Consider the following 13,622-nt stretch of genomic DNA (forward strand, 5'->3'; position numbering starts at 1 on the left):
CAGTTCCCTTTCAGGCTAATTGCTGTGGGATCATAAAATTCGAAGGGATTTACAGCTCAGATTTGCTGTTTCCTGATTATGAAGATATGAAGCTGAGTGTGCAGATGTATTTCCAGCTGCTCAGAGCAGAGGAGAGCAATGAAGGTGCAGAAACCTCACAGCCTGGGAAGATAAAAAAAAGGGGTACACAATTGTTTCATGTGCTTCACAAGGTGAAGCAAAAAGAAGGGACATTGTATGTTTTGCTGTTCATGGTTCTCCTCAGAAATTCCTTTCTCAGCCTCAATTATTTTTGTCCTGTTGATATTAATAGTTTAGGCAGTTGACTTCTAACAATGAGGAAGCAACTGCTCTTCATATTTATTTTTTTTTTCTTCTGAATTAGTTCAGAACAAATCAGCAATTGTGTTTTAGTCAGTGTGGTGACCTGGATCCTACCATCTTTCTTCCTCACAGTCACTGTTTACAACACTAAGACTGCTGACTGGGGCTTTGAATCACTAATATGAGGCTGTGAGCTCATGTTACTACTCAGTTTATATTCTGCTCTTATCCTCCTTTGAAAAAGAAGCTAGGGACAATCAAAACACAGCTTTAGTTTGTGAGCCAAGGCCTCATTCTTCTGTTTAAGAGAAAAGAGTTCTTGAAAGATGTTTCACGTGAGAATACTGATCTGATCTAAAAAATTGAGGCTTGCTTAACCTGAAATACGGCTAAACACTCTACCATGAACATTCACTAAATGTCAGAAGGAAAACCAAGGCAAAATGTTGAGTAAGAATATGGAACTTGAAAGATAAGAGTTTAATGAAGTGAGGAAAAGGATGGTCTTATCTATATGGATTAAACTAAGCCCACACTGCATTTATCAGCATGAATTTCCTCAAATTTATTTGGGAGCAACTCTTGATTTCCACTATTTTCTTACTTGGTAGCTGTCACTCATAACAATGACGGTAAAAATTGGCTGAATTTTGGGATTTGATCCAGTTGTTGGCTTCACTGTTCAATAAGTATGCTTATTCCTAGATTCATGTCATGCAGTTTTTTGAGTGAGGAAGAGAATCACGTTTTTTTTCATTCCATCATTTCTCAGAATTTTTTAGCTTCTATGTGGTATTTATACAACCAGATATGTGTTTCTCAGGTTGAGTAGCCTTCAGAAGTTTCAAGTAGCAATCAAACTTTTTTTAACTATCATTATTACCATTTATTTTGCTCGGATGTATCATGATTAATTGTATCTCCTCCAAATAATTTGAAAGTATATTTATTAGTTGTTTCTGTAATTGGATTCTTCTTCTTGTCAGTTTAAGGAATCCAAACAGAAAATCTTCCTCTGTCTCCCCCATTGCTCATCCGCTTGCAGGACAGTTTAACAGACTTTTAATTTTGATGGCTTCTGCAAAAATAAAAATTAAAATGAATACAAGACTAAGTAACATTGTTAGCTATGTAGAATCATAGACTCACTGAATAGTTTGGGTTGGAACGAACATTAAAGATCATTTAATTCCAAGCTCCCTGCCATTAGCAAGGGCACCTTCCAAAAGTTGTTCAAAGCCCTATTCAACCTGGCCTTGAACATTTCCAGAAATGGATCATATAAAACTTCTCCTGGCAATCTGCTCCAGTGCCTCACTATCTCTGACAGCAAATAATTTATCCGTTATATCTAATCTAAATCTTTTTTTTTTTTTTTTTCTTCCTAAAAGCCATTACCCTTTTCTTATCACATATATATTTGCTGTGGATTTCAGTGACTTGACTGAATTAACTTTATTTGGCCTGAAGGATATCAGTCTTCTGTTCCTGCTAATGCTGAGTTTATAGTTTGTGCACTTTGACACATTCAAATTTTGACTGACATTAGAAATCACAAAGTCCAGATCTTTGTTCATTTTATGGTCTTGAACACAGTGGTAGTGTTCGTGTTGGCCTATTGATTGGTGCTCTGGGGTGAATAACTTCCAGAATCAATGTCAAACTCCAGCTGCTCCATAACCAGTTGCACTGGAATTATGTGGTAAAGGTTTTATGTGGTAAAGACTGTGGGAAGCCCACGTAGGATCAGTTCAAGAAGGACAGCATTCCATGGGAGGGACACCCACAGGGAGCAGAGGAAGAAAATGCAGATGAAGGAAAGGCAAAGTTTTACAGATGGCTTGCAAATCCCATTTCATTCTCCTCTGCATTGCTTGCGGGGAAGATGTAGAAGAAAGCATATGAGGGTGACTCTGTTTTTAGTTTTCTCAGTACCTCAGTAGTTTCTACAGTAATCAGTAGGCAATAAGTTACATTAATCTCTCTATGCTGAGTCTGTTTTCTCTTAACAGTAAGTGGTGAGTAATCTTCTTGTCTTTATCTGAATCCTTTAATCCTTTTCCATCTTATTTTCTTCTCCCCTTCCTTTCAGTAGGAGAAGAGAGGGAGTAGTTGTGATGGAGCTTAGCTGTCCATTAGGGTGAAACCACCACATCAGTGAATAATTCTTCTCAAAACTGAGTTTCCTTACACTTAGAATAAATAAAAATTAGCTGTTGGTTACTAAGAACGAGTTCCCTTGATATTTTAAGTTCATAAATTTGAAACAGTGACGTTTGAAAATATTGGCTGTTATTGACTAAGATTAGTTAAGCTTCAGACACTTGCCTTGTTCTCTTACAAACGTTGAATACAGCAAGTTTTTCTTTCAGACGGGTATTCAGTCACAGTGGTAGTTACTTGCTGAAAGGCATGTAGAGCTAGTGGAAGAGCCTGAAGCACAATTTGAGTATTAAAGCAGTGATTTCTCCAAGCTTTGGGAGTCCTTGTAGTACACTCAGAAAATCCACTGAAATTTAGCCAATGGCAAAAACATTTGCAGATGTGGAAATTACTTTTTAATTAGTTTGTATGACTACATAAGGTAGGTTTGTTGCAGTAGTTACCACCATAATTACTAGCAGCAAAATTGATATAATAATGGCCATATGGGTCTTTTTCTGTAATTATCATTATTATCTAATCAGCTTCTAAACACTGTCCTGGTTTCTGAACAGTCGGAGATGACTTCTGGGGCTGTATTCCTCTCTTGTTGTTGGAAAAATGAATGGAAACACACCGAGGTTATTCTTCCCTAGACCATTAAGATTAACAGCAGATACTGTTCTCGTCAGTGCTTTGAGTAATTGATATTTTGTGAAAACAAACAAACAAAAAGCAACCAAAAACCTCTATGTTGCTCAACTTATTTCTCTGCTTCTTTTTTGGTACTCTGTAGAATAGGAACAACTGCTTATTTCAGAGAGCTGTCAGCTTCTCTGAGCCATGTTGCACGGAGCCCAGGGCAATGTGAATTGAAGGTCTCAATTTTGGTATCTGGGTTCTCAGGCGACCTGGAAAATCAGCCAAGCCCTTGGTACTGGTCAGGGAGGAAAAGGATGCTGTGGAGAGAGTTCGATGCAGTGTCACCTCTCTAAATATACTTCTTGGAAAAGATTAAGGCCCATGAAATTACCTTACAGCTGCCAGTATAGTTAGCATGATCCTTTAAGGCACTGCTTCACTCTCTCCACCTGCCAGTTTCCTCTGCAAATGGTATGCCTGTACGAAGAAAAGTATCATCATCCCAGAAAAAAATTAATTCACAGGTTCTTTTGCCTTTGATATAAAAATGTCACCATTGCTTCAGAAAGTGGTATTTTCTAGATATAATTTAAATTGTGTATTACATTTTTATTAAGGAAGACACCTTTTTGAAAGAAAAGATATAAAAAAGAAAAAATCCTATTTTCTTTCCCCTGATATTTTCTTATGCTTAAAATTCATCTTTCCTGAGATCAGTTTTATCCATTATTCCTTAATAAGATTAATTCTGCCTGTTTGAGTGAAACATCTTCTAAAATAAAAATCTTTGCACGAACCTCAGATTTTCTTTGCCTCAGTGAGATCTGAAGATCCGTTATTTAGTTTTCACCAGAATCTTTGAAGGTTTCAGGTTAAGAATTAAAAAAATCACTACAGAGAGAATAATGCATGTTGTCCCATGAACATGCAAATAAATGTTGCCTTCTGGACTCAAATTTATATTACAAGAGTTGGATTTCATTTTTTCACAACTTCAACATCTGTTCACTGTTGAATCTCTGCAAAAAATTGCAGATTTGGTTTCCTGCTAAGTATATGCCTGGGAAATCTAGTAGAAATTCACAACTGATTTTTTTTTCTTTTCTTGGCAGTGCAGTTGCCCGAGAAATCAATGGGAAATACACATCTAGGATTTTTTTAACTGATATAAATGTGTATGCAAGAGTTTCCAACAAAGAAAGCCAGAAGAGTAATTAAAAGGATGATACCAGTTTCGTTTTCTTTGTTTCTTTGCCTTGTTTTTGTGAAGAAAAAAAATCTGCTGGAGAAGTTTTGCTCGTATTCCTAAGTGCTTTAAAGAAAAAAATCCTTTTGTATGTAATGCTTCTGTTTACTTACATTCTTTTTGACAATGATCACAGGTTTTCTTCATTCATTTTCTCAAAAATAAACAGACAAATACTTCACAATCATTTTGTTCCAATTCTCAATTATTATAAAGGTTATAAACACTGATCTTCTGAAAATATATATTTTTAGTGGGATTACAAATAGAGATATTATTTAAGATTTTGCAAAAGTGTAATTAAATACCAATTTAAATAGTATATTACTTTCCTTGACTAAAAAGGATTGTTTTAGATGAGGAACTACATTTTCATAATGTCATTTATGGATCTATGTGAAGACTCGAAGCTAAGAGCTTGATCTTAATAGCTTCCATGTCAGCTTTTTAAGATGGTTACTCCAAAGTTGTGGTCATCTAGACAGCCCTATTTCTCTTTCAAAGACATAAAAGTTTCTAAGTGCCATGCCAGTTTTTAGTACTCACCTGAACTTAATAATTCATTTATCTATATATGAAGTTAGTAAATCAGTGTATGATCAGAAAAGGAAAGCAAGGTTTTAAGGTTGTTCTAAGTAATGCCCTAAAAATGAAAGGAGATTTTGTCTTAGCATTCACTAAATATCTTAAGGTTGATGTGTATAGAAAAGAAAATGGTTTGATATTATGAAGTGGAATGATGACTCATCTCTGGAGAAAGACATTCAAACATCTTAATTGAGTACAGCAGAGGAAAAAGAATAAAAAAAATTTTAGTCTGTCCCAGACTTCTGAAAAATTAGCACACTGAATCACAGACCTGGTAGTGTATCCTTAATGAATCAAACATAAGAGGTCATATCATTTAAAGAGATAATATTAGCTAGCAATTACTAATGTAATACTTCCAATTAATAACTAGACTGTATCCAACCACTACAGAGTGTTTACTCTGATTTCAACGTAAAAGATTTTAGAACTAATTATAGAAAAAATCATTAAGATTTCTAAGAGAATAGGAATAATGCTGAAATTGAAAGCAAAGACATCAAGGCACACATTTAATCTGCAATTAACAGTCATTTTTGTTGTTGAGTTAAACACAATAGAAATATCACAAGCATTTTTTCTTTATGGCTGTTAAATTTTCTTTTTATCTCAAGTCTACAGGTGTAAATAAATCTTGTACAGTAACAATGTCTTTTGTATCTTCATTTTATAACATAGTTGTACTTACAGCTACTTAAGAGATTTTATAAATAAATTATTATTATAATTACTGGGGGATCTGGGAGAGGGTTGTTCAGTTCTACGTTACTATGTTACTGAACTGGAGCAACAACAAAAAAATCGATAAAAAAAAAAAAAGATAAACTTTATTATGCTTAGATAACAGCTTATACAATTTAAAAGTAACCACGTTATATTATGTACTTTTTTGCTTCCAGATGCCACAGTAAGAAATCTGTTAGAAAACATTCATGTCTGCTGTTGTAATAAGATCACTGCTGATTGGTTTTCATTTGTTTAGTTGCTTGGTTTTGGTTCATTGGCTTTGGTTTTGTTGTTTGATTTTTTTAAATAGAATCACTTTGCTTTTGTATTTATTCTTCAAAACAGTGTACAAATTTAGAAATCAATTAAATTGCTAGTAAATATTCCAGTAAATAAGAAAATATCTTGTAGTAGTGAATATGAACAAACAAACCATCCTTTTCTTTCAAAAACCAGTCTCTTCTTTGTACTTTCTTCCAGGCTGGAATTATCTAAATCTCTTTCAGTGGTGCCTCTCTGCTGTGGTTCATTCATTGATTTTGCTACAACAGCTCTTCAAACCTCTCTCCAATGTTCTTTGCATTTAATTATTTTGCTCTGCTTCTGTTAGAGCAGCATATTTGTTTCATACTATATATATTTATATTTCTTGCATCTCCCTTTATTTTTTTGTTTCACTGGTGTGCTCTCTGATTCATTTCACTTCAAATTCACAAGAAATGTGAGAGAACATAGTGGTGTGATATATGGAATACAAATATCAACCATCTCCAGAGGTATCTAACCTGAGGTCTTGAAGTCCAAGGTGCAATTCAAGGAGAGTCTTGGAGAAGAATACCAGGGCACATTCTTTATTTTTCCTATTAGAAGTTTGGTACACTTCTTTAAAAGACATGAAGGGTCTTAAGAATTCCAAAACCACAGATTTCTAGGTCTTTTTCAGTTACTTTAGACAAAACAGTTAACTCTGTAGTTTGACTTCTAGGATACCATGTAGGGGTCATTGATCACAAGAGTGTAGTGAGCAGAAAATTGTAAGATAGGACCAATTAACTTTCTAGAAGATAGGAGCTACTGTTAGTGAGCTAGGCTATCAACTGGAAGGTCTGATTATGTTCCCAGTTTCAGGCTGAAAGCCATGAAGCACAAAGCAGTACTGAGTGAGTTAATCTTTTATTAATACTACCCAGGATGGTTTCTGGCAGAAAGCTGTGCCCTCACTTTGGTGTAAGTCTTGCAGTCAATACCCATGCTTGCATTTACACAGCTTCTGGTTCAGAGCTGATGCAGAATATTTTTCAAAGATGTCCAGAGTTTCACATAATCCTTTTACATAGTTAGGATAAACATGATAACTCTCCAGTCATACACAATTTCCCACAAATATATCACAGTCACTAAAATTAAGAAACCTTTTTTTCTCCTTTTTTTCAGAAAAGTCAGCTAGACGATAACTTCAGATCGTATGAGCTTCACCAGATCACCAAACCGACTGTCCAGAATTTTTACACTGTTTTACTTGATGATACATCATCTGCAGGCTTTAGTTTCCTCTTGTGATTAGATTTATTTATTTATTTATTTTCTGCAATAGTATTTATACTCTTCTTTCAGACTGCCTTAGAGGATTCTTACCATCTGTTGGCTTATTCACATGTGGAACTCTGCTTTGGACTGTGTTTCATAATGTTATAACAACAAAATATGCAGATTCTACAGTTATCACAGACATTTGGTATACATATATATTTTATACTCTTGTTTTTTATAGTTGAAGTGATCTGTTCTCTATTTCAGAATTTGATGATTTTTTTCAGTGAAAAACTATCAAACATGATGATGTAGTTATAACTGAATTCTTAATACTAAGTACAAAGTAAAATACAAATTTCTCTATGTTATAACAAAGAAATACATAATTTAGTCACATATTTTGTTCCATCTGTCCATCCAATAACAATGTCTTCACCAGATCAACTCCTCTATGTAATGGAAAACTATTTTATTGCTTAGAGATGGATACATAATTCCAGTGCAAGGAAGCTCTGCTGTATTGGATGATGAAAAATCAAATGCACCATTATAAGGAAACCCAAATGAGTTTGTAGGTAGGGTGGGAAATCTTAAGAACACACCAAGTTTTTGTTAATGTAGAGACTAATCAATAATATTCCTACAGGATGCCTGATTATGACATTTATTATTTTAATTGAAATAGTATCCCTAAATTTATTTTTGTAAGTATTTCAAAGAATCATAGAACCAGAGAATGGTTTGGGTTGGAAAGGACCATTAAGCATCAAGTCCTCTTGCGATAGGTAGGGACACTTCCCTCTAGACCAGGTTGCTCAAAACCTGATACAGTCTGGCCTTGAACACCTCCAGGGCAGGGGCACCCACAGCCTTGCTGGGCAACCTGTTCCAGTGTCACACCACCATCACAGTAAAGAATGTTTTCCCAGTATTTAGTCTAAATCTACCCTGCTTCAGTTTGAATCCACTTCCTTTCATCCTGTTGCTAGAAGCCCTTCTAAAAAGTCTCTCCTCAGCTTTCGTGTAGGCCCCCTTCAAGTGCTGGATTGCCACTATAAGAACCCCCCAGAGCCTTCTCTTCTACAGGCTGAAAGCCCCAAGTCTCTCAGCCCTTCTTCACAGGGAAGGTGCTCCAGCCATCTGATCATCTCTGTAGCCATCTTCAGAAACCAAAACAACTGCTGAATGTCCTTGTTGTGCTTGGGGCCCCAGAACTGGATGCAGTACTCCAGGTGGGGTCTCAAGAATCACCTCCCTCAACATGCTGATGCAACCCAGGATATGGTTGGCCTTCTGGACTGCAAGTACACATTGCTCATGTTGAGTTTTTCATTAACTGACACCCCAAAACCCTTCTCCTAAGGGCTGCTTTCAAGCTCTTCTTCTCCCAGCATATGTCTGTGCTTGAGATTGCCACAGCCCAGGAATAGGACCTTACACTTGGTCTTGTTGAACCTCATGAGGTTGGTATGCGCCCATCTCTCAAGCCTGTCCGGGTCCTCTTGGATGGCATCCCTTCCCTCTAGTGTCAACTGTTTGTTTGTAGATGACACCAAGCTCAGTGGTGCAGTCAATACATTGCAAGGAAGGGTGGCCATCCAAGGGGACCTGGACAGGCTGGAGAAGTGGGCCCATGAAATCCTAATGAGGTTCAATAAGGCCAAGTGCAGGGTGCTGCAATTGGGTCGGGGCAATCCCAGGTATTTATATAAATTGGGGGAACATCTCCTTGAGAGCAGCCCTGCGGAGGACTTGGGGGTCCTGGTGGACAAGAAGCTGGACATGAGCCAGCAGTGTGTGCTTGCAACCTGGAAAGCCGACTGTGTTCTGGGCTGCATTACAAAAAAAGATGTGGCCAGCAGGGAGAGGGAAGTGATTGTCCCCCTCAGCTCAAATCTTCAGTATTATTTAGGCAACCGAATTATAATGATTTTAGTGCAGTTACGGACCTAAGAATAGCTGTCCAGTCAACTTGCATTTTCTGTAAACTGACAAGTTTCAATAGAAAGAACACAATAAAAAGCAAGTTTTTTCTCAAAAAAAAAAAAAAAAAAAAGATCAGGAAAGCACACAAATGCCTAGTAGCTAGTTAGTTCACCTTTAATGTGAGATAGCTTTGCATTGCTTAATTAGAAGTGGTCCCAAACCAATTCTTCCATTCTTCCTCCTCACTCTGCTACTGAAACATTCTTGTGGGAAGTCAATTTTGTGAAAAGCCTTCAGCACTCATTATGACTTAAAATGACAAATGATGATTACACAGTTTGTCAGCTTCAGTACTCAAGTGAATTCTATCTATAAGGCTATGGCTCCTCTTTTAGCAAAGAACAGCTATTTTACAATAGTACCTAGCAGTCAGATGACTACTTATGTCTTTTCTGTTGTTCTTTAACACTGACTTAGAGAGGAAAATGTTTGGAAAAGAGTCTATTCTTAACAGAAAAAAACTCAGAAAGTCTTTATACTTGTTACACTTTTAGCAAGTAGTTCAGCTTTAGTTTTCAAAAGAAGCAGGAAATGAAGCAGAATATACTTAGTAGCTAGTACTTCCTATTCCTGGATTCAACCACGCCAAGAGAAAGCTATCACTAATTTAACATGAAGGAGGGAATGTGTGCTATTGCTCTCAAGATCCTCTGAAAATTTTGAATGTGTTCTGATTCTGTGTAAAACAAAAGTGATGAGAAGAATCATTTGGTCTGATAAACAAAGAATATTTTCCAAGCTGATTTTTATTATGATTATTGTTTTCACTGAGAGTCAGTTGCTTCTTGTCTGCTAATGATTTATGAAAGCAGCGATATTGCAAGGAAGGACTTTTTCAACTCATTCCTCTTTCAGATGAGGTCAACTGCAAGGGAAGAAACAATTATCTCCTAAAGAAATAATTCTCCAAATTAAAATAATTTTAGACTCAAAGTGTGATTTAAAAGTGTTTGAAAAAGACATCCAGTCACATTTATACTAACATTCAATGTTAGAAACAAAGGAAAAACAAACCTTTATTCAGTGCAAAACAAATACAGCTAAAATTGAGCCAAAAGTACAATACCTATTGTAAGGAGGATCTACTCCTGAAGAATAGGCCAGGAGATACAGAGCCATGTTGGCTTTTAAAGAACTGAAGCCTGTGGGAAGCCCATATGGGATTAGCTTGGGAAGGACTGCATCCCATGGGAGTGATACAATGCTGGAGCAGATGAAGAAAGTGAAGATGAAGGAGTGGCAGATGACAAAGCATTATGGATTGAACACAGCCCCCATCCAGTGTTCTCCTGTGATGCTTGTGGGGAGGAGGTAGAAGAAGGTTTGTAGATTAATTGGGGGATGGGGGGGAGAGATATTTGCAGTTCATTTTTAATTGTTAGTGTTCTAGTCTGTTTTCAGTAGGGAATAAATTCCATTATTCTCTCTTATATTGAGTCTGTTTGCTTCTTGACAGTAATTGGTGAGTAATTCCCTGTCATTATCACAAGTCACAATCATTTTTTTTCATCATATTTCATCTGTTCTTTTGAGGATGGGGAGTGAGAGAGAAGTGTAATGATGTTTAGCCATCCATCTGTGTTAAACTACCACAACTGGTAAGAAACATTTACAGACTGAACAGTAAATGAGTCACAGAAAGATGATCTTAAAGATAGAGCAGCCAAGCACATTGAAAAAATGTAACTGTTTTTTTACTTTTCTGTAATGATAGAAAAATCATTTCAATATTGCTTATAAATTTGTGAACACTCAGAAGAATCAGACAGATCTGAAGATACAGGACAGAAATAAATGGAACTGAAACATAATGGAGACTTTTTAGACTTTGGGTACATTATTCTTTTGTCTGCATATGGTGATTCCAAGTTTGCATGCGTTAATGAGGAAAATGAAGAAGAAAATTATTATTTTATAAATTATTATTATATAATAATTATATATTATTATCATTATATGATAATGATATTCCTGGAAAGAAATCTATATATTTATTTTTCAGTGCAGATCTCAGCAATATTGTTGCAAATAAGGCAAGAATTTAAGTGAGAGGATAGTTGTGAGCTAAGAAGAATCCTGGATCCATCCTATGTATTGACTGAGGAGAAGTTTTCATACTTAAACAAACAAATGAGCAAACAAAAAATGAACAAGAACACTTTAACCAATCAACATCTGCAAAAAAACAACAGACAAACAAAATTTCACAATCAATCAGCCATGTAATTAAAGATTTCTCCATCATACTTATACACAAACTGAGGACATTCACTTATCATTTCCGAGAAAAATCTTTCCAACATCAGCTCTCATTGTCACGATTTTAAGGGAAAAAGCAGTGCAACAATATAGTTGTCTAAAAGTATACTCCTGCATTTTCACTTTTTACTCTAGAATATCAGTGTATCATTCACTCATGGGCTTCTAATGGAGACGAATGCTAAAGGTTCATTGTGTTTCTGAAGAAGTTCAGATTGTGAGACATTCCTTCCTCATAGCATTAAAATCAGTAATTAATATTAAGCCATGTTTTGAGATGCGGAATAGCTGTGGAGGTAGCTTTCAGTTATACCTCGTATTCCTTGAAGAATACAGATCTTTGTCCGTGACTCCATCCATAGTGAAAGTTGGCAATTTACATTTGAATTCAGAGCAAGTTAAAAGGCACATTAACACTGTATGAAATAGCTGTGAAAGAACAAGAGTCAAATCCAACTGTGTATTCTTCCTATGGTGTGGGAATCAGCAGGTTTCTCGTGCTTACCATAAGCATTAGTGGCGGGAATCCAAAAGATTCCTCAGGCTTGTGATACTGAGCACTGCAAAGCCTGAGCTAAGGCACTCAATTCTGTCAATAAAGTGCACAGCAGTGACTGACATCCAAATTAACCTAGATACAAAATGCAAAGGAATTATGCATCTACTAGGTTAGAATTCTCTACATAAGCAACGTGGAATTTATTCTGGAAGTTGTGAGTGCCAAAGATGTGAAATATACAGGAGTAACTGATACGTGTCTTTTCTGAAAAGAAATGCTTTATCATTTTTTCTCTGCTAAATATGTATTTGGACAACCAATCCACTAGTGATTGCATGCACATTCTAACAATTGATGAAAAACTACAATTCCTTACTTTGTTTAGTAAAGCCACATTTAGAAATAACTTCTGTAATTTTAATAACAGAAACGGTTAGAAAAGTATTTCCCATCCCATGCAAGGATTTTAAATGCAAAACAAAACAAAACAAAACAAAAAAAACCTCCAACAGGAATGTTCTCTTGAAGATAGCTTTGAATTGCTCTGCGGATACCTTGACCTGAATTTGATGTTTTTTGTTACTTCTATTCTAATCGCAGCAGCTATCTGTAGGCTGTCCTGGAAATCTCTGTAAGATGTCTGCTTTTGTTTCAAATGTAATAGTTAATATTCTGTTAAGATCTCAGACATTTTTAAAATCTGATTCCCGGGGAACTTCTTATAGTTTTTCTCACCTGGATGTTCACTCCATGTGTTCATATTGAAGGTGATGCTACATTTGTTAAACTATTACTGTGATAGAAGGATGGATTAATTTATTCATTCATTCTCACAAGCCTGGCATAAAAGTTAGATGCTGAGATGAACAGGTGAGACTGTATACAAATCTGGTTCATCTGCTGCTTGTAACTGGCAGAGAAATGTGCATTTCTGTGCCAGAAGAGAATTATAGCAGAAACTGGATATCAAAATCAGACTTTTTTTTTTTTTTTTTTTGACCTTTGTTTCCAGAGGAGCTGAAGAGTCAACTAAGAGTTTCACTGTATGTTGTGAGATTATTTGCACTGAAGCACAGAGCAGGAAAGAAAAACAAGATTAGGTTAAATAGTATGAATAGAATGAATGACTAAAAGAATAATAATGGTTGTGTCATATTCAAACTGTTTAACTTGGCAGTCATGGCATTTATGTTCAAAATAGCTGTAAGCAAATCAGTCTACCTATTCCCAAGATTTTCTAAATACCAGTTCCTGTGTAGCCAGGAGAGAAGTGGTTGCATTAATTTGTTTAGACAGTGAAAAAATCTTTTCAGTAAAGTTAAGCTTAGAAAAGCAGGAAAAAAGAAAGACAAAACCAAAGAATCCATGGGCTGAGAGGGAGGAACAGTAGTTGTCTCTTTAGTTATGGAATTGTATAGGATTATTTTAGATGCAAGAGATTAATATATTACAGGAAAATGTTAGTTGGATTGGAGAGGAATGTTAACAGGAGGTAAGTAAATTCTTTTAGTGATGTTGTATTTGTGTCTGAAGACTAGCTGTTTAATAGAATCATAACAAGAGAAATCAGAAAAAAAAAAAAACACCTAAAACCTTTCTCAACTGAATTGCAGTTGTTGACTAGATGGATGAATAAGAAATAAATAGATTACAGATGTTTATTTAGATAAGAACATT

Source organism: Tetrao urogallus (assembly GCF_951394365.1).
Source record: "Tetrao urogallus genome assembly, chromosome: 1".
Taxonomy (NCBI): Eukaryota; Metazoa; Chordata; class Aves; order Galliformes; family Phasianidae; genus Tetrao; species Tetrao urogallus.